Source organism: Carassius auratus, chromosome 26, assembly GCF_003368295.1.
Source record: "Carassius auratus strain Wakin chromosome 26, ASM336829v1, whole genome shotgun sequence".
Taxonomy (NCBI): domain Eukaryota; kingdom Metazoa; phylum Chordata; class Actinopteri; order Cypriniformes; family Cyprinidae; genus Carassius; species Carassius auratus.
This window is the reverse complement of record NC_039268.1, coordinates 9,170,329-9,192,416: the sequence shown is the minus strand read 5'-3', so window position 1 is coordinate 9,192,416 and position 22,088 is coordinate 9,170,329. Positions and strand designations below refer to the sequence as shown.

Genomic DNA, 22,088 nt, shown 5'->3' with positions numbered 1-22,088 from the left:
GTGCGTTAAGGTTTTAAAAGCATAAAGAACTTTTAAAGGGGGGGGGGGGGCATTTAAAAAAAAATCGAAAAGTCCCACAGTTTCACCCTCTCTGTGTGACCCCGCGGGTGATAGGAAGGTCGACCCTTCACTGCTGTGCGCGCTGTCGGCCACCAGAGCGTGCTCAAGTCCTCCCAGCTCCAGATTCACCGCCCTCTCTCTTATCCTGCCTTTCTTTCTCTTCACATCCTTGAATCAAGCATCACTTAGCTTTCAAATTGGCTTGTCATTTTCTCTCGGCGCTCGTTCCCTAGCTGTCGGTTCGCACGGATGATCTAGCGATGGACTGGCGCTGATCTCGCGGAGTGTGCAGTCGCTGGAGCCAATCGGCGCATTTTCCTCTTAATTCCAGAAAAAAACACTGATCGGGATACAACACGGGGCTCTGATCCCCTGTGTTCACAATAGATCCATTGGGTTTGGGGGGACGAAGAACAGGCTACTCGAAATATCCTGCTCCTCACCGTGCTTCTTCAGGAGGCTTCGAGCCTCGTAAAGGCGCATCTGGGAACGGCAGCTCAAAACATCATCTGCGTGTTTTATTCACACACGGACACATTGTCACGGGAATTAAGGAGCATCCTGAGATCACACAGCCCGATGCTGTTGAACACATCCGGAGCTGACTATTATTCCGGTGCTTTATAAAATGCGGTGAGTCAATGCTTTTTAACGAGATGACGTTATTTCTTAAGGGGCAATAAATCAATAACCAATGGACGTTTGAATGGCAGTGGCAGCGAGATGCTGTTAGTGTACACTGTTCAAACTCTCCATATCCTACAGCTGAATTATGCCGTGTGTGTGTGTGTGTGTGAGGGGCTTTGGACACAGGATGCTTTTTGCCGTGTGTCGTGCGTGGTGTTTTAATGGGCGTCGGTGCGCGCGCGCGTCTGTTTGAGTGTCCAAGTCGCTTCCTTCAGCTCTTGACGAAACGATATCTTTAATTTGTTTATTACAGGCAGGAAGCAGGCAGCGTGTCGCGACTAACGTTATATTGATGGCCTATATTCACAGCATCCCTTCAGCCTTTATATAGGGAGAAGATCGTCAACGCCTCGTTCGACTTTCTCTGTGTCTAAATGCATGTGTGTTTTTGTGTATAAACAGGAGATGCGTTGGTATGAAATAATTTAGAAGAAAATAAGCAGAGCATCTTTAAAATAAACAGCACTGGAAACATCAACAGCGATCCATGCAACTAACACCGTCAGATCTGTACAGAGATCATATGACCTTGATTCATTGAGTAATAAAGACACATCTGCTATTCATGTCACCCTGATGTCATGAAAATTGCAGTACATGCTGGATCATCATATATGATATAACCAATCAACTGTTAGTCATCATTTGTCAGTAAAGATTGCCTAAATAATAACTTGAGTAAACTCACTTAGAGATGTTAAGTGATTGTTTTCCTCATGAGGATGACCCATTTTGGGAGGAAAAGATCAGTCCCCGTGTTCCACTGATTGCAGCATAGTCATCATGCATGTAGAAAAAGACAGACAGGAGGAACTGACAAATTACTTTACAGGTACATTCACCCAGGCCAGATCAAAATACCAATTTGTTTTGCATCTGTTTTGGTGGGAGGATTGAGAATATTGTGTATGCTTCGTGTATAATTGCTCTGTGATATATATAAAAAGATTTGAATCTAGGCTTGGTCCCCTGCAGTCGAACTCAGAACTTAGAGTTATTATTAGGTCTTCTATTTTTTTTTATCAGAGGATTTGTTATAGGCAGGCAGAAGTAAAAGTTGTTCACTTGAAATACATTTCCGTTCCAAATCTACATTTAGCAAAAAAGAGACTTCTGTCATTATTTACTCACCCTCAAGCCATTTCAGATCCGTATGATGTTCTTTCTTCGGTGAAACACCAAACGAGTTGTTAGGCTGGATGACAGCTTCAGTTCGCTTTCATTTTATGGAAAAAAAGATGCAATGAAAGTGAATGGTGACTGAAGGTGTCAGTCCCTTATATTGTGCACAATATCTCATTTGAACAGTTTCTTTAAGATTTGATTTTGCTGCATTTTTCTCAATTATGTGATGACACCTGCAGTTTACTTCCTACTTGCTCTTCAAAGAGCAAGAAACGGTTTACATATTTAGGATATTTGATAGTGTGTGATGTAAGATAAAAGGTCAATTAAACACTTTGCTGATGCCAAGTGAAAGATCATTTATGAAATTTATAGTTTGCACAGCTATGTGTTGGTACTCATGGTTTCCTTTGTATAAATGAGACAATTTTATATTAATTATATTATTTGTATATTCGAGTTTCTATTTTCTGTCAAGATGTTCCCTGTGTTCTTTTGTTTTGTCAGTGGGTGGTGTGCTGATTTTCGTAGAGAGTTCTCACGCAGGGTGGAGCTGTATTTTTCAGATTGGGTTTTTTGGTTTGCTCTGTTTGCCTTGATGGGGGTGTTTTGTATTTCCAATCTTAGTGTCTTCAAGCTGAAGTGTGTAATTTCTAAGCAAATGGATAAGCAAATATAATGATATTTGGAAAACTGCCCGACCACACTTGGTTGGCCAAACAGTTTCACACAATTGCGTGATGCTACAAACTATAATCTATTTATCATGTGTGCTTAACATTTGTTAATGTCTTCATAACCTCCATATAACCAAGGACATTCTTAAAGGAATAGTTCACTCAAAAGTAAACATCCTGTCATCTAAGGTTACTAACATTCTTGAAAATATTTTATAGATAAAAGATGGTCAGGGATGCAAAAACACGAGAGAGTAAATGATGAAAGAACTATTAATAAATAAAAACTAGACCGATTGTAAATAACATTGTCATAACATGTTGGGAACATTATGAACACATTCTTAAAACCTAAAATAGTTTAGGGTTTATGTTTGTTGGTATATGTTTTGAATGTCACAGCATGGGTCAGTATGTAATTTGCAACTCTCGTTCATTATCAAACAGAGGCCGGTGGGACCCATGCTCCGACAGATGCTTTCATCATCAAAGGGTGACAAGCACAGCATGCAGGATGCCTCTCGCTTTGTATTATGGGCTTGATTGCATGAATATACAAACAGTGTTTTGTGGCTGCAACCTGATGTCATAGATCTGTGAAAGGAAGTCCACGTGTGTGTTCACAGCCGTTCAAATATAAACAAATATAATCCAGTTTATCATACTGCTATAGAACTATATATGATTAGACGTATAGCAGCTGCACAAAGCACATTGAGAGCATGTGTTTGCAGCAGTATTCTAGCAAACGTTCCTCATTCTTTGAATGTCCTTCAAACTAAAATAGTGATTCACATGAATAATACAGCTTCCTCATCTCGATCTCTTTCTCTCTCTCTCTCTCTTTCCCTTTCACTTAAAAATCCATTTTTATACACACTCAGGGCAAGAACTGAGAGCTGTTGAATGTGTACAGGCCATGTTTTAAAGTAGGAAGTGTGTGTGTGTGTGTGTTAGAATCTAATTGTATAAGGAGGTCACCAAACAATGACGATGGGATTTGGAATGGACTTTAGAAGGACTTTGATGATTTCAGTCCCACCAGGAAATTGGGAGCAATGAACCCATGAGTGCGAGCGTGTTTATGCTTTTATTATCATCCATTTGCAAGGTTAAGGTTTTTAGTGGGCTTAAGTTATGAGAGAATTTTTGTGGTGTAGCGTCACAATTGTGTGCCAGAAAAATATGTGTTTGTTGTAGTATTTTTAGTAATTTCAATATTTTAAAGAGTGGTTGAGAAATTACCAACAACGTTAATCGACTAGCAGGTAGTTGTAAATCTAATTGAAATATTCTGGTTTTGGTTTCATTGTTGTCTTCATTGGTTTCATTGAGAATTATTTTAGTGCTTGTTTACCTAAAAAAATCATTGCCAAATGATGAGATCATCATCAAGTTCTGTTTATACAGATTTTTAATAGCTTTTAATGGTCTTTTCAAAGGCACTATAAATGCAATCTAAATGATTGTCATATTAGGCACTACATATTAAATGCTAAACCAACAATAAACTAATGTTTTTTTTTGTTTTGTTTTTTAAATACTTCTGACAAAACTTGTAACGTTCATCTTTAACTACACAACCACACAACCAGTCATAAACTTCACAGACTTCTCAGTTGTAAGTGATGTATGTTTAATTATGTTATAATATATATATATTTTTGATTCGCTGAAATAATTTGCTTAAAAATGTTTTTTGAGAGTCAAACTACTGGTACTGATGTATGTGATTCACTAAAAAGAACCACCTGGTAAGACTCCGTTGATCTGTAACACTGGTCACGCTGTCTGTTTTCAAGACTCTGTGTCAAATTAAAAACAGTTCAGCGTTTAAAAATGCTTGATTTCATTTCCATTCAGCTGCTCAAAGCTGTACTCGAACACAAAAACACATCTTGTGTGAACGTAAAGAAATGCGTTTGATCAGTATTTTGGACCCTTAATTATACAGTGGTTTTTTAAGCTGGTCTTGTTGTTCCACAGAAGAGTTGTGTTTGAAAATATGCTGTTTTGCACATCAATGTGTGCATGTGTGTGAGGTCTTTCTCATATGTGCACGCTAACATGTTCTTCAGAGCATGCTATGAGTCACAGCGTGTGATGTCAAGTGCTTCGAGCTAAAGAAGGAGCAGAAATAGTGATGATGTCATCAAACACAGCTTTCTCGCTGTGATGTGTTTTAATGGTGTCCCACAATCCCATGACAGACCCATATAGATATTTTCAGACCCATATAGAAATTAAAAAATTAAGTTAAAACGAGACACAACCAGTTTTGTCCGCATTACATGAATTGCCAGCTTTGTGTATTTAACAAATACTGACCACTTTGTTCTAATTGTGACTTAATCAAACACTTGTTCCAGCTAATAAGCAACTTATTAGTCTTTAATAAGCATCAGATAAAGTTACCGAGCTGGAGTCCGTAAAGACTAGGCTATAGAATAGTAGAGATGTATTAGAGAGGCACACCTGCGGGATTGTTGTGGCATAGATTTGCATGAATGGGAAATTTGCTTGTAAAATTTGCTCATTATCATCATGCTTCCTTTAATGCGTTGTCGTTTTGCACAGTGAAACCGTTGTGAGAAATGACTCATGCTTTATGCCCTTGCCCACAGCTTAAGAGACCATAGATATGTCATTTTGCAGGCAACTAACAGGGAAAACTAGAGTTATCGTTATATAGATTTAAATGAAATTACATTTCATTACATTTAAATATTTAGTATGTGTTTTATCAGTTTGCACATCCCTGGGAATCGAACCCACGACCTTGACAGTAAAAGATAGGTTAATGAGGCTATGAATCAGAAGTACCAAGCATTTCAACAACTGTTTTACATGCGAGTCTCCTTCCAAGTGTAGCTCAGCATGACAGTAATGTTAAATCCTTATGTCTTCTGGTCTCTAGACTACCCTCAGGTCTGCTGTAGTGACAGGTTCAGGGAGAGTAAAGCAGCCTCTGAGATAAAGCAGCTCTGTGATTGATTGATCACCCTGAAGTTTGATTGCTCCATGCATCGATTGCTCCCGGCTGTGTTGGCACCGTTCATTGTGAAGTCAATGGCAGCATTTTTTTTTCTCCTTCATCAGTAATGAATGGCACAGGAAACTTCAACCTCCAGTTGTTTCCTATTTCAGCTTTTGGACAATGTGTGCTATTTCAAGAGTAAATAGCTCAAAGTGTTTAGCTTAGCAATGGGTGCTTTTTGTCCAAAGTGCTCTTGATTGGTTGGGGTCTATTTTTTCGAAACGTTTATTGTTCATTCACCACAAAACAATTTACAGCAGGCATCTGCCCACTGTGGGGATTTACCTTACAATTTAAAGCGAGGGTGCATTCAAAAAGGAAAACTCTGTCGTCATTTACTCAATCACATTACCCTCGCAAATTTAGTCCAAACTGGCACGAATTTCTTTTTCGTTCTTCTTGAATTTTATAATTGCTTATAAAATATTCTAATCTAGTATTACACACTTTTTCCTCAACTCGCCCAATAATTTAACCATGTTCATACATTTTATTTCATTTTCACACTTGGCCATTTGAATAAATGCATTATGAAAATATGACCCTTTTAATTAAACCAAAATGATGCAAATAGGTAGTAACTATAAATATGCCATGGTTTTGTGTTTCCTATATGCATGAATGACAAATATGAATCACATTAAATGTGTTAGATTGTATATATATATATATATATATATATATATATATATATATATATATATATATATATATATATATATATATATATATATATATATATATATATTGTATATACATTATACATCTTGTATGATTAAAATTTCATAATGTATTTGTAGAAAGTCTGCTGTAGCTCTGAAATTTTATTTACGTTTGTATATATTCAAATAAGGCATGTCAAAACACATAGCGCTGAGTTTAATGTTAATGATGTTCAATGCCATAATGCATCAGATTTGTATATGTAAAGGAGATCTGGAGCACTGTTATGAGTCCCTTATCATTTTTTTAGCTTTGTAACTCAACAGCTCCTTTCCCCTTTCACTTTAATTGTATGGAAAAACAAAACTGTGGGTGAACATTGAACTAAATTTCAGTTTGGAACAACCTGAAAATAAGTAAATCATTTTCATTTTTGGATCAGCTGTTGCTAAACATCATGCTCACATCTTTCTTTGAAATTATCATAATGTAAGGGAGCAAGCGACAGATTTTTTTTTTTTTTTGTGATATAAAACAAAAAAAATATATAATTAAACATGCATGAATAGTTCAGAAAACCAGGTATAGCAAGCATTTACAAAGCAGATTGGGTGAATTAAAATTTCCGGCGTTAAAACAAATATCAAGCAAAGTTCAAAACTTATCAAACCACATGCTTAAATCACGTTTTTTTTTTTTTTTTATGTCTATTTTGAGCACTTGAAACGTGAACAGAATCACACACACATTTTAAAAGAGTGCATGTGAACACTGATGTGAGGTGAGTGACAGTGGGTGGTATAAAGTGCTGTTGTTCATTTAAACGTCACTAAGCAGTGGATTTGGCTGTCCTTAGAGACTAGCTTACTGGGAGGTACCAACTCTTTCTGTCATATTCCTTCTCTCTCCCTCTCTCACATTCTCTATGTGTGCTTTTTTCTCTTCCTGGTAGCCATCTGTTATCCTTGTGTTTGAATCTTAAATAACTGCTGCTCTTCTGGAATATTCCCCACATGGATAAAGCCTCCTGCATAGTTCTCTATATACAGGGAAGAAAAAAAACACAAGAGAGTGAGAGAGCGTCCATTACATTGTTTTATTGAGCCACAGAGAAATGTAAAAGAGGAATCTACTTGGCCGAGAGATTCATCCTCTTCCAGCTTTTTGCCTAATTAGCCATTAAACCAGTGAATGAGGGATACACTCTTCCAGTGTGTGTGAGTGTGAGTGTGCCCCTGTTCGCTCCTATGATGTGTTGTTTTTGGCCTCCATTAACAGTTCATCGTCATCGCTCACATCTATAGTGCAGTGTTATATTGCTTGTGGGAACTGAGATTTCAGCAAAGACAATTTTTTATATTTCTGTGACTTGCTGTTATAAAGGTTAAGTTTGATTTGTATATAAGTGTACGTTGAAGAAAATAATAAAACATGTAAATATATCTTTTGTAATAATGTTAATTTCACAGAATTTAAAGAAACTTCTATATTATTTTAACTTCTTATATTAACAAAATGACTATAAAAATAACATTTGAATAATTGTTATCAAAATTATTTCAAATGTTTTAATATATATTTTAAGCAAAATGTAATCATTTGTTTTTACAACCATCATCAATTGATTGGTAATAATGAGTAATTAGAAGTAATTCTTAAAACATGATTTTAAATCAATATAGCATTTTTAACTCTTGCACCATGTGACATTTTATCCTGAACTAACCTTTTTTGTCATAAAAGGACAAAATATCTGATATCAGTAATATTATTTCCTGTTAAATTTTTTTCTGGATGTTTGTCACACCACATGACTTTGATTTTGTGGAAAGTTTAACCCCCCCCCCCCATAAAACAAAAAATTGATTCCAAACTACATAATACTGTTTTCTCTTCCAGAATTTTGTTCTTTGCATAAGTTTCTTGACTACCCCAAAAATATCAAAATTAATTTTAAATCAGAAATTAAAAATATTGTTATAACAGAAGTGGTATATTCTGTATATCATGTAAGAACTGCAATGTAATGTGTCTGTGTATAAATATACAACAGAAAAACATTACGTCGTTGACCCTTGTGGTCCCATCCATAGTATCCTAATTGGCCGTCTGTGGTGTATTATCTGTTTGTGTGTGTCCGTGTGCAGCATATTGAAGGTCAGGTATTATGTGTGACATAATGAAACAGTGAAATCAAGGTGTCTTGGCCTTATCGTCGCTTTTACACACAGCTGACTGGTTACCAATGGACCAACGCCCCCATTAGTTCTGCCGTGTCAGGCATGCATGTGTGTGCGCGCGTATGAATGTGTGTCACGTTTATGCTGTTTCCAGGATATGACTCTTTAATTTTACGCATGAGGGAACTGGGTGCACCGCTGTAGCGTATATCATGAACGCACACATGGACACACGACAAGTAACATTAACTTATATCCTGTGGCTGACACAGTTCAGCCTGATTTATTCAAGTCTGGCTCAAGTTTAGTCTCTCTGTGGCGAGTAACTCAGGTTGATGTGTAGAGTTCATTCTTTTGGGATTATTGTTAAACTCCCGAAAAACAGTCTCCAAATTGCAGATTCCCGGATCAAGTTATTTTTTTTGCCCCAGTGGTGTCCATTTTGGATCCAAAAAGACGCAATCATTTTCTCCTCATGATCCTGCAGTGCTCGTCTTCTCTTTATATTATGTCTCGCTCTCACGGCTGTCATTCTTCCTCTTCTTTCCCCTGCTCTCCTCTCTTCTCGGACAAAGCACAGTCTTTCTCCTCCGCAATCTCTTCTTGTTATTGCCTGAAGCTGCTGTAGAATTTGCTCTCTCTCTTTCTCTCTCTTTCTATGCGCATTGAGCCATGTCCATGATGCTCATTGCCTCCAGTCCCGTAATACACCCAATTACAGAGGGAAATAGAGAGAGAGAGAGTTAGAAACAGAGCGAGAAATATGACCACCCATCGTGAGAGAGAGCGATGAGAGGATAGACGGATGGGAACAGAGGACATATGCAGTGGTATTTTGTGAGTATGAGGGTTTGAATATCAGAAACTGAGTGTAAAGGATGTTTGGGTGGCAGCGATGCAATTCACCTTATAATGATGGAGCATGATGTCTCTCCCGCCCCCTTTCTCTGTGCTTCCTGTCACGGATGGTACTGTCAATATGTGCGCGTATAAGAACAACAAGACATGTTCATTTTTTCCTGCTGCTGGGAAAAATATAGCCTATAATAATATACAAAATGAGTTCAAAAACAGTAAAGAAAAATATATAACGCTATGAACAGAACTTTGAACTTCAAACAATAATTTGTGTTAGAGTGGCATTCAAGAAGTGGAGCCTTATTCATCACTGTCTTCTGAACACATGGGCACAGATGCCCGCATTTTAAACCCATTACACACTGAAAGACACCATTAGACAAAAGCTCTGTGGATTGTTATAAAGCCGAATTGCGCTTTAGATGTCTGTGTACGTAATAACCGTTTTTCAACCATTGCTGGATGAACATTAAATGGATGTCTTCCTAAGTGACCGTTTTTAAATGGGAAGATAGTGTAGTGCTCTAAAAAAAAAACCTTGAATCAGCACCCGCCCACGTTCAGTGCAGTGTTTTATAATGACTTGATCTGCAGGCTTTCATGTTTTCACGTTTCCTCCCTCCGGAGCGGTGGTGGGATAATGGGTGAAGATCAGAGCTGGTAACAAAAGATTGAAGGTTCAGTCCAGGGAATTAGTGACACAGGAAAGGAGAGTTAGAAAGATCGCAGACCTGCTCTGTTAGCGCAGTGCCCTTGAGCAAGACACTTCACACCGGACTGCTCAAAGGGGAACTGCTCTGCAATTAGTGCTCTGCTAAAACAGCACAAATATTTTCAAGATCGACTAGTCTGTTCCCTGATCGACTAGTGTTCTTAAGGAAGCCTTGTATAATTAGGCTGGTTTCAGTTTCACCTGACCCAGATCCGATGTGCGTTTATATAAGATGCATTCCAGCGTTTAAAAACAGATAGACCGAGCACAAAATGGAGCAGAATGCGCAGATCTGGGGCCAGCTGCATAAACATAGCCACTATCTAGTTTGCTAGTTTGATCAGCTAGCAGTTAGCCAGGAGGTAATTAGTCTTACTTTTATGGTTCAAATTGAGCCATTTTGTAATTTACTTTACTAAATATCTGACCAGTCTTTAAGAAAACAAATTAGATGACTAAATGTCTAAGACTGGTCTAAGCAGTTTATGCAGCTGGCCCCTAAAGACTATTTTAAAAGTTTGACTATTTTTAACATGAGCTGCATTCCAATTAGCAGGGTCCCTATGCAGTCTTCATTGCTTCCTATACCAAATTCTCTTCACTTCACAAAATGTGTTCATTTGGAACACCATGCAACATCATCAACATACAGGCAAAACTTGAGTTGCGAATATTACAGTAGTTTAAGGTATAATGGCATAATAAAGATTAAATTACCATACGCTTGTGTAATCCACATTTAACTATAATCACAATAGTTGCATTGTAACTGTTGCCTCATACACATTTTATACCCTTCAATAATAATGTACAAACTGTAGCTGGGAGCTCAATAATTACACCATAGCATCAACTCCTGTTCACTATGTTGATTTTATTCAAACTTCTTAAACAGTGTTGGACAGTGACTGGCAGGTAATTTTTTTTCATTTCCTGTAAAAGAATGTATCGAAGTTCCCTTATTCCCAATGTCATTCATAGCACCCTTCAAACTGAACATGTTTTTTCCCCCTTGGATTGGAATCTCATATGAAATACTTTGTGAAATCCACTTTGAAGGGAACTCATGGTCAAATGGAACGCACCTGTGCTGTCTAAAAAAATGCATTTTATCCCTCATCCCAACTATAGCTTAAAGAGTTGCATTTAAAAATATCAGAGAAATAATTCTGTATCTGATAAGCTGCATCAGATTGATTTGGTTTGAAGTTGTGTTGTAACAGTGACAGATCTTTTCTTTCTTATTGTAACGTACATCAGTTAAATGGATTATCAAAAAAGACAAAGTAATCAGTGCCTTGCTTCTATTCATCAGTTTTTAATTAGATAGAGGCAGATCTGAATTTAAGCTTGCCTTAGATTGTAGAAAGGGATGAATTCAAGTGCACTAAATGATCGGTGGAGTAAAGCATATGTCACAAGACTGAGTGATGATATTTTGATTAAAAAGTATGATGTAATGGATTTTTTTTTTTTAATGGTTCACAATAAAATCCATTTAGATAATAGATATGGTGAATTTCCATTTCATGTTGACTTTAAAGGTAGAGTGTGTAATTTCTGCGCCACTATTGAGTTCCAGATATTGATTGTTTTCTGGACTGGACTGGACTAGATGCGAAGTGGGGCCTTGGAAATCAGTCACAATTTCAGTCGAGGGGCCTGTGGTGAAGGTTTTGCCCATTAAAAAAAGAAAAGAAAAAGTAGTTCAAACCCAAAATCAAATTACACCAATGCCAATAATTGACATGTTTTGAAAAGGTCTCAGTGTTGGCACTTTTTGGAGATACCAGCCAATGGGTGCTTTACTTCTAGTTATCTATGCACATTAAACTTGGATATGAGAGACCAATGTGTCCCTGAGCAAGACGCCTAACCCCTAGTTGCTCCAGAGGCGTGCAACCTCTGACATATATAGCAATTGTAAGTCGCTTTGGATAAAAGCATCAGCTAAATTAATAATGTAATGTATAATGTAATAACAATTTTATAAAAATTCTGGCTAATAAAAGATTTTTCAAGGAAACAGAATAAAGATATTTAAATCAAAGGATAATCGTTTAACTTTTTTTGTAATGTAATATAAAAAAGTGCATTATGTGGTGAAATCTGAATGAACCTCTACATTTTTGTTAACAGTTAGATCTGTTAGAAATAGCTCCTTGAGATAATAGCTGCATGTTGCCATTTTTCACAGTTTATGCTACATGGTGCTGTGTGTATCATTTGACATTTTAGTTATATAACTTGCTGTTTGCTATGCTGTCAAACCAGTGGAAACTGAGTAAATGTGTGTTTCGGAGTGAGAAAATGGCATCTGAAAGGCAGGATGCATCTTTCGCTATCAAACCAATGGCAGGTGTTTCCAGCTTTGCACACACACATACACACTCACACAGGCTGTCAGGACCTCTGTCTTCACAGGCCACTGAGCTAAATGCTAAAGTAGTCCTATTGTGTTCCATTAGTCGTCTCTGCCAGGGGTGCAGAAGCTTTTGTGCCCAAAACAATACAGACACACACACACCACCAAAACAATGAGGCCGGGCGACTGCCATTCCTTTGAGACACAAAAAGTGGAGACAGACTATAGAGTGTGTGCGTAAGCTCAAATGTGCTTTCTCATGACTGCGTTGCAGTGTTTATTGTATAACCATCTGAAATGTCTACTTGCACGCGTCATACTTTGGTAATTCACTTCCTTTTCTCTTTTTTATTCCCCAACTCTCAGAGGATTTCAGCCATTGATAAGCGAAACCTGCAGAATTGGAGTTGAGCTCTCCGAGACAAAAAACTTCCATTCTGAAACAGTGTACATAAAGTCAAGTTCACACTTAAACACACACACATATACAGTATACACACACACACACACACACACACACACACACACACCCTGTTGAGGGACTATGAGAGTATTTGCTGTTAGTTGCAGGGCTCTTGGGTAGAACTGCTTTTGGACTTGTTTAATTCCAGGAGGGAGTGACACGCTATTAACAATATCTGCTCACCCACAGAAAAACAACCTGATTAGAGATGAACAGAGGGAGTATGTAAAACAAACAGAGCATATTCGATAACAAAAGCTATAGCTCTAGCTCCATAATGCCTGTTGTAAGCACCATATGCTGTTTTATAGTCTGCTATGTCTTCCATATGTTCAACCACACCCTGCTATACATAGTAACTCTTGCAGATTTCCACTCATATTTAAAGTATGTCTTTGTTAAGTGCTAGGATGGTGATTGTGTGTGTGCATGTGGGATGCATAATTTAGCTTAGCATTGGGCTCTGTCTGCACACTCAAACAGCGGCAGCATTGAATATTTCATCACACGGATGCTGCTTTTGCTCTAACGTTCTCTGAGCCGTGTATGTGAGGGTGAGTGGTGCACGGAGGCTGCCCAACTTTTGACACTGTACAGCCCCACTTGCAGGAGTAAAATAGTGTTATATTCATGCTCCCAAAAGGATGTTTTCCTTTACTTTGTTTCTCTCTCACCCTCTCCGCTTAATCTATATACATCAAAATTTTACTCATAGTGTCTTTGGCTTTTTTCAAAACGTCAATGTGACATTTAAACGTCACAATATGGAAGAGAAGATCTGACGCTACTCGCGTTTCATGCCAACAAGGTATATTTAGGTTTTCATGCTTACGCTAAACTATACGTAGAGTGTACATGACATACATATTAGCATTTGAAATGTACACATGTGCACATTCATAAATTTAGTTTGTCCACATGATGGCAACACATCCAAAAAGCAAATGGAAAAGATGGAACAACAACAAACTATTGGAGACTGCGAATGTCAACCCAAGTATTGTTTAAATGGGATGGTCAAGCCTATAGAGAATTGCTGTTGTCACCTTGCGAAAAGTAACAGCTTCCATTGACAAGCAGTAGTTATGATTGTGGTGGACTTTTTTTTTCTTTATTCATATTCATCTGTCTGTAAACAAAACGGACAACATCATAACCAATTTAAATAATTAATTACCTAGATATGTTCACCATGGTCCAATTATGTACATAATAAAAATATTATCTATCTATAAAATTGCATATTAGTAAGATATGTCAACATTGTTCGAGCAGAGGAATGCGCACACGTGTCATGGTGCTCTTGATTATGGCGGAGGACAAGGACAAGGGCAGTTTTTTTGTTTTCTTTGTGCACAAAAACTATTCTCGTAGCTTCGTATAATTACAGTTGAACCACTGATGTTACATTGACTATTTTAACGATGTCCTTACTACACTTCTGGGTCTGGGAACATTTCAGTTACATTGCTATCTATGGATGGTCAGAAATCGGATTTCATCAAAAATATCTTAATTTGTGTTCCGAAGATGAACGAAGGTCTTATGGATTTGGGATGACACGAGGGTATAGTTTTTATCGTTACATATCCAAGTTGAATCCCAATACTTACAGTAAATGTAATTGTTATCCAGCATTTTCTCAATAAATAGATAAATCCTATCCTCACCAGCGTGCAATAAATCTTGGATTAGTTTTGGCTGTGAAGGATCTATTTGTTTTATCTTTTGTGGCCTGTGAAACGATGGCCACATTTGAAGGAAATTGGACAGCAGACTTTGGCGTATTCAATCTTGGAAAGCAGCCTTCGAAACATGCAGCCTCTCAATCGTGGCACAGCTTACAACTGACTGTCACGTTGACGAGTGCTTGCATTATAGATACTCGCAGTTCTAGTATAAAACAGTACAAAGACATTTGGTCTCATTCCCCAACAACTGAGTGGGTTATTTGTATGTACATGCACCTCTCGCAAAACATTTCCGCCTAATTCACAAACATTTGTTCTTAACCGCACTCTAATGTTAATGAATTTGTAGTAATCTAAATTAGCGTTTGTGTGCCCGAGGTTAGTCATTTGCATAAAACACACCCAAAAAATCTCCATCTAAGGGCTTGCTGCACAGCCTTTACTTTAGAGCATTTCTTCACTCTGAGCAAATATATAATGCTCTAAACATTGAAAGGCTATGTATTCGGCTGTACGTGTATGCTGCGCATCAAAACTGAAGTACATTAGGCATTACAGGTAAAGAAGAGTGAACTATATAAAGAATGAGCTTCTAGCGTCCCACATGGCACACTATACAGGGAACAAAAAGCAATTTTGGACACAGTTCTGCTCAGAAACGTCCAGATGGAGTAGGCAGAGTGTTACGTGAACACTGGATACAGACATGGTTGCCTTCCTACCATTGTATACTGCCTGCAAAGACAGCATTTTCCTGATTTCGTACCCAGCTTTTGTCTCTCTCTTTCTCTCTCTCTGTCATACAGCGTGAATTTAGGCCCAGCATAAAATATTAGTGAACTGGAGGAAGAAACACGTAAATATTTTACCACTTCACCCAAATCCACAATAGTGAATATTCATCTTGAATAATTAATGAAATGGCCTTAATTATCAGTTCCATCATGCTGAATCAGGCTGAGCATATTGAGCACCTTTAGTATTGCATAATTAGAGCGCTATATCACATGTTATCAGACAGAACACAGGGTTGTACCCTGAAATCATCATTTAGAAGCATTAACAAGTCCATAAGTCAGTGTGGTACATGGATAAGTAATACTGAATGATAACTAATTCTAAGCATTTTGTTCTACTTTAAGCATACACAAAATGTGATAATCAAGAGTGAAGTGAATTTGTGAATTAACATCTGCTGAATGTTGTTTTAACATCAGGGAACATTGCAGATGAGAAAATTCTTTAAAAAAAAGCAACTTCCAGATGACAACAGACACATTGGGCCTATTCATAAAACTAAATTAGAGCACATTTATGTGTAAATTGTTTGTATATTCATGAATGATTTACACACAAATTCATGTTGCTCGTGTTAAATAAGGCCAGTTGAATGCCTCAGCGTACAAGAGCTATCAGAGATCACTTTGTGAAGGCTTTTATCGTGGCACAAAGCAGCCAATACTACCTTAACCTTTGGGCATGTTAGCAAAGTTATCCTACAAACCATAGCTTTAATCCACATTAGCCTTGAGATACCGATTGAAGCCTTTCAAAACCTGAAGCTATGCTATTCCTTTAGAATTTATCCACAATACTACTGTACAAGCCCCTGCATCTCTATACACCCACTGGAGACATTCAATTTGATTCATGTTAGCCATTGGCTGAAGTAGTGTTTAGCCTGTAGCTGACTCTAGATGAATGTGGAGTGACAGGACTGTGCCAGTGCCCCACTCTGCCCACTGAAGTACCCAGCAGACAGCAGATCAGGACAAAGCTCTTCAACAGAGACTGCACAAATAAGGATGTTTTGCTATCTGATAAAAAAAGTGATAAAATGATTTCTGCATCCAGTATTTTTTTCTTTGATGACTGGAAATTTGTGCCCATTTTCAGTGTTTCGCTGGATGAATTATTAACATTCATCAAATGCGGTGTTTAATAACATTCTGCGGTTGAAATTACATTGTAATAATGACATTTTTAAAATTACATTGTAGTAGAAATAGTCTAATATCAAAGCCAGCATTTTATGAATCTGAATTACACAATTAGAAAAACTGTTTTTGCATAATTTGATGAAATGACAGATTAATGAGATATGTCACACAGCGAAATAAACTTTTCAGAAGTTGTCTTATTTATTCTTTGTTTTATTCATAAATGCCATCATATGCAGACGCCTTTGTTTTCTTGGCAGCAAACTTGATAAAATTTATGGATGTGATGGAAAACACCACAAGAGTTTTAATGAGTGTTAATTGGGTTCCACATAAAAAATATTGAAATAGTTTATGATTATTTCACTCTCTGTGTACTTTATAATATTCTAGTCTTTCCAGCGTAATTACTATTTTTTGATGTTTTTTTTTTTAAAGATTGAAAGTCTGAATCAAGGACAAGAGTCAAGCAGTTTGACTTTGAAACAAAAGATATTTGAATAGCAGAAATGAAAAAAATTAAGGAATGGAAATGTGACCTTCACAAAAAGAAAAAAGTTAAAAACGCCTAGTTTTAATAAAAATGAAGTTGAAAAAAAGCATACATTACATTTCCCTTGAAGCCTCATTTTCCTTCAATTTCAAAGTAAATATGTGTCTCCTCTCACTAAATTGCCATAAAATTGTCATGTTCAGGAATTTAAATGAGAGTTTTTAAAGACAAAATCAAAGAAGTTCATTATATCCCTTTTGTGTTGCTGAAAGTACATTTTACGTTTGTCTGTACAGCATATACATTGTGTATTCATACAAGATTGTATATGTGCTCATATTTTTATGCACAAACATTGTCATAGCCTTTTATCAGCAATTCGGTTTGTTATCTTATGTGTTTGCGCATGTGTGTGTATGACAAAAACTGCAAGAATCTGTGGGTACATGAATGTGTCTTTTGTGTGTGTGTAAGAAAGAGAGAGAGAGAGAGAGAGAGAGAGAGAGAGAGAGACAGAGCGAAGTGCTTTAGAAGTAGATTGTGGGACATAATAAAAGATAAATCATAGAGACTCAGTCGTATTGGCAGTATGAAGAGTGAGCCAGAAGACAGACACAGAATCTATTATGAGCAAAGACTAGAGGAACTCAACCCTGCGCATTCAGTGTGTGCCTGTGTGTGTGTGTGTGTGTGTGTGTGTGCCTTCGAGATTAATCGTGATTTCAGAATGCTGAATTCTAAATTATTGAAACATGGGGAAAATGAATAAAGATTTATGACTCTTTGAGGCTTAGAAAGAGTTTCATAAACATGCCCTCTATCAGAGCCAAAAGTCACTCGCACCATCATTATAAATCAAAAACTCCCTTTAAAGTTTTTCTGCACTTTAATGTGGAAGAGAGAGCAAGAGGATAGGCGGGGCTAGGGGAGGGGCCAGCTGTAATCTGATTGGCCCATTCAGTGACTCTGTGATGACATGTTTTTGGCCAAATCAGAGACCCTATGGCTGTAACTACAGTATCCAGTTGAATGGTCCCAAACCGTTCAGGCCAACTTGAACTATCCTGCATGAACTACAAATCCCGTGAACTTGTGGGGGATGTGAACCGCAAAACCCCTTTGAATTCCTGCTCTGAATTCTCAGTCACACGCTCAAAACAGCATAGTGTTTAGTTGTAAGAAGTCTTTTAAACCTTAGTTGCTCCTTTAAACTAAAGGGTAGTTGCTGAAGGGCATTCAGAAACATATATTCCAGTCCAAACATCCAGAATGCACACTTCCAAGGATTTGTAGTTCATTCAGGATAGTTCAGATTGGCCTGCATGGTTGGGACCATTCAGCTGGATACTGTAGTTTCATCCACTGAATGGGCCAATCAGATTTCAGCTGGCCACACCCTTATCCCTGCCTCTTTCTGTCTCTCTCTCTCTCTCTCTATCTCTCACACACACCCACACACATACTATAGCGCAGAAAAACTTTAAATGGAGTTTTTGATCTATAATGAAGTGCACTTGACTTTGTGCTATATATATATACAGTATTGTTCAAAATAATAGCAGTACAATGTGACTAACCAGAATAATCAAGGTTTTTCGTATATTTTTTATTGCTACGTGGCAAACAAGTTACCAGTAGGTTCAGTAGATTGTCAGAAAACAAACAAGACCCAGCATTCATGATATGCACGCTCTTAAGGCTGTGCAATTGGGCAATTAGTTGAATTAGTTGAAAGGGGTTTGTTCAAAAAAATAGCAGTGTGGCATTCAATCACTGAGGTCATCAATTTTGTGAAGAAACAGGTGTGAATCAGGTGGCCCCTATTTAAGGATGAAGCCAACACTTGTTGAACATGCATTTGAAAGCTGAGGAAAATGGGTCGTTGAAGACATTGTTCAGAAGAACAGCGTACTTTGATTAAAAAGTTGATTAGAGAGGGGAAAACCTATAAAGAGGTGCAAAAAATGATAGGCTGTTCAGCTAAAATGATCTCCAATGCCTTAAAATGGAGAGCAAAACCAGAGAGACGTGGAAGAAAACGGAAGACAACCATCAAAATGGATAGAAGAATAACCAGAATGGCAAAGGCTCAGCCAATGATCACCTCCAGGATGATCAAAGACAGTCTGGAGTTACCTGTAAGTACTGTGACAGTTAGAAGACGTCTGTGTGAAGCTAATCTATTTTCAAGAATCCCCCGCAAAGTCCCTCTGTTAAAAAAAAGGCATGTGCAGAAGAGGTTACAATTTGCCAAAGAACACATCAACTGGCCTAAAGAGAAATGGAGGAACATTTTGTGGACTGATGAGAGTAAAATTGTTCTTTTTGGGTCCAAGGGCCACAGGCAGTTTGTGAGACGACCCCCAAACTCTGAATTCAAGCCACAGTACACAGTGAAGACAGTGAAGCATGGAGGTGCAAGCATCATGATATGGGCATGTTTCTCCTACTATGGTGTTGGGCCTATTTATCGCATACCAGGGATCATTGATCAGTTTGCATATGTTAAAATACTTGAAGAGGTCATGTTGCCCTATGCTGAAGAGGACATGCCCTTGAAATGGTTGTTTCAACAAGACAATGACCCAAAACACACTAGTAAACGGGCAAAGTCTTGGTTCCAAACCAACAAAATTAATGTTATGGAGTGGCCAGCCCAATCTCCAGACCTTAATCCGACTGAGAACTTGTGGGGTGATATCAAAAATGCTGTTTCTGAAGCAAAACCAAGAAATGTGAATGAATTGTGGAATGTTGTTAAAGAATCATGGAGTGGAATAACAGCTGAGAGGTGCCACAAGTTGGTTGACTCCATGCCACACAGATGTCAAGCAGTTTTAAAAAACTGTGGCAATACAACTAAATATTAGTTTAGTGATTCACAGGATTGCTAAATCCCAGAAAAAAATTTTTTTTTGTACAAAATAGTTTTGAGTTTGTACAGTCAAAGGTAGACACTGCTATTTTTTTGAACACACCCCTTTCAACTAATTCAACTAATTGCCCAATTGCACAGCCTTAAGAGCGTGCATATCATGAATGCTGGGTCTTGTTTGTTTTCTGACAATCTACTGAACCTACTGGTAACTTGTTTGCCACGTAGCAATAGAAAATATACTAAAAACCTTGATTATTCTGGTTAGTCACATTGTACTGCTATTATTTTGAACAATACTGTATATATATATATATATATATATATATATATATATATATATATATATATATATATATATATATATATATTCTACAAGTGAATTTAGGCATCACAATATTAAATTGTGCAGTAAGAAAATGATATTAATTTAGCTACTTAGTAAAGATTACATTTTAAAAGTCTCATTAAATTATTAGTGTTTTTTACCTCTGAGTAAACAGAGGTAATAAAGGAAAATTCTGTTATCATTTAATCGCCTCATCATGTTGTTGCAAATTATTTTGTTCATTTTCGAAACACAAAACGAAGACACGTGAGAACCAGTTAGGTACGTTTATGAGTGTCAAGCAAGTACAGTTGAGCTTCTTTTCACTATATATGTTCTAATTTGTTTGTATGTGCGTAGATCCATGTTTATGTGTGAACAGAAGCCCAAATTAAATCTGTCTCATAACACATGGAATAAAACCACTCAATTCATATGGATTAAATTTGCAATGTCTTAAAAAGCTTAAAAATGTGGGTTGAAATTCCTGGTGAAATCAGTATGTATTTTACCAAATGTACATCAACCACGCTACATGGAAACGTAAGTTATTTGTTCCCTTATTGTGAAGAGGGAAACATAAAAAGAGGTCAGTTGTTTTTTTCTTTCTCTGCATGCCACCCAAAATGCATGAGGAGAAATGTGTGCTATAAAAATAGGAGAGATGGGGAGAGATGGAATGATCGAGATAGGAAGAGACACAGGGAGGAATCTGGAGAGCATGATGGTGGGGGGATACATGGTCATGTCTTTCTAATTGTGTGTTATTACTGTGAGACTCCCTGATTTGAGGGTTCAGGCAGACTCTCATTTAGAAAGAGAGAGAGAGGTTGCTGCTCTCATTACTGGACACACAGAGCTGCAGGGGTTGATGGGAGCTCGTAAGGTCATGCCATGCCAGACAGAAATTGCCAGAATGAGACTGAGGCATGCAAGCATTTCTATGCCATAAATTATAACCAAACTCTACCAAGCACTGTATGCACGGCACCCCACAGCACAACTGAGTCAAAAACTGCCATATGGCATTATAGATTATCTGAGAGAGAACGAGAGTGACAGCAAGCGTGTGTGTTGGGGGAGGGATCGCGTATCAGCACGTATGGTAACGCAGTCTACCGCACTCTTAGAGTAAGTTCATGACTTCAGGAAATGAACTTGGAAATTGGCTGACTTTTCTTGTCAGTCTCTATCAAATGTGGATCCATCTACAGCGGCCCCCAAAAGTATTCAGACACTTCAGCCACACTCAGACAATTCAGCATGGCTTTACATAAATAAATAAATAAATGCTTTTATTGAAAGTAAGATGGAAAAATGCCTGACAACACTTGGAGGTGTATATTAATGCATGGCCACCCACATTAACACGCCAACGCCAGCTATTCAGTGTTCAGATACTTTATCTGCTCAGTCGTGGTGAGATAATGAAATAGGATAGATAATGTTGTTCATAACACTATCTGCTAAGTATGAGAGCAAAATAAGGGACAGCTGGTCAAAACTTGTGCTCTTTCTGGCTGCATATAGTATTAGAGATGATTCATTATGGTCTAATTATCCAAAAAACATACTAACTACTAACTAGTTTATGTAGATTGTTTGTTTGTTTTTGCTTCGAGATTTTTAGAAGCAGTGCTTTAATTAGCATGTAATCAACAGTGTGCTGAAGTTTATTTCAATGTAAACCAATAATTAACTGATAAATGGCCAGTATTTGCTATGGTATTTTGTATAAATAAATGATGAAAAATGGATATTAATATTGAATGTTATTCTAACAGTAAAAAATATCACCATGTATCACCTGCCACTCTGTATATTCTTCCAAAAGATGAAAATCTTGGCATGAATGTTCTGCACATTGATTGGTAAATTGACTTGCAGCCAACTACAGATTGCACACTCATCATGAGTTCTTTAAGGAACTGAAA

At 37.4% G+C, this 22,088-nt stretch overlaps 1 protein-coding gene across 9 annotated transcripts in view; it reads left to right on the top strand.

Annotated features, from left to right (window-relative positions):
- Window positions 1-189: 189 nt before the first annotated feature.
- The window catches only part of LOC113044263 (adhesion G protein-coupled receptor L3), a 102,423-nt gene continuing 80,524 nt past the window's right edge, over window positions 190-22,088 (top strand). For 5 of the 9 annotated variants that reach the window (XM_026204080.1, XM_026204079.1, XM_026204077.1 and 2 more), the window contains exon 1: window positions 191-693. The gene's annotated coding sequence lies outside the window, so the exon portion shown is untranslated. Of the gene's footprint in view, window positions 694-22,088 lie in introns of all 9 variants that reach the window. The other 4 variants (XM_026204083.1, XM_026204078.1, XM_026204076.1 and 1 more) reach the window with 2 other exon arrangements.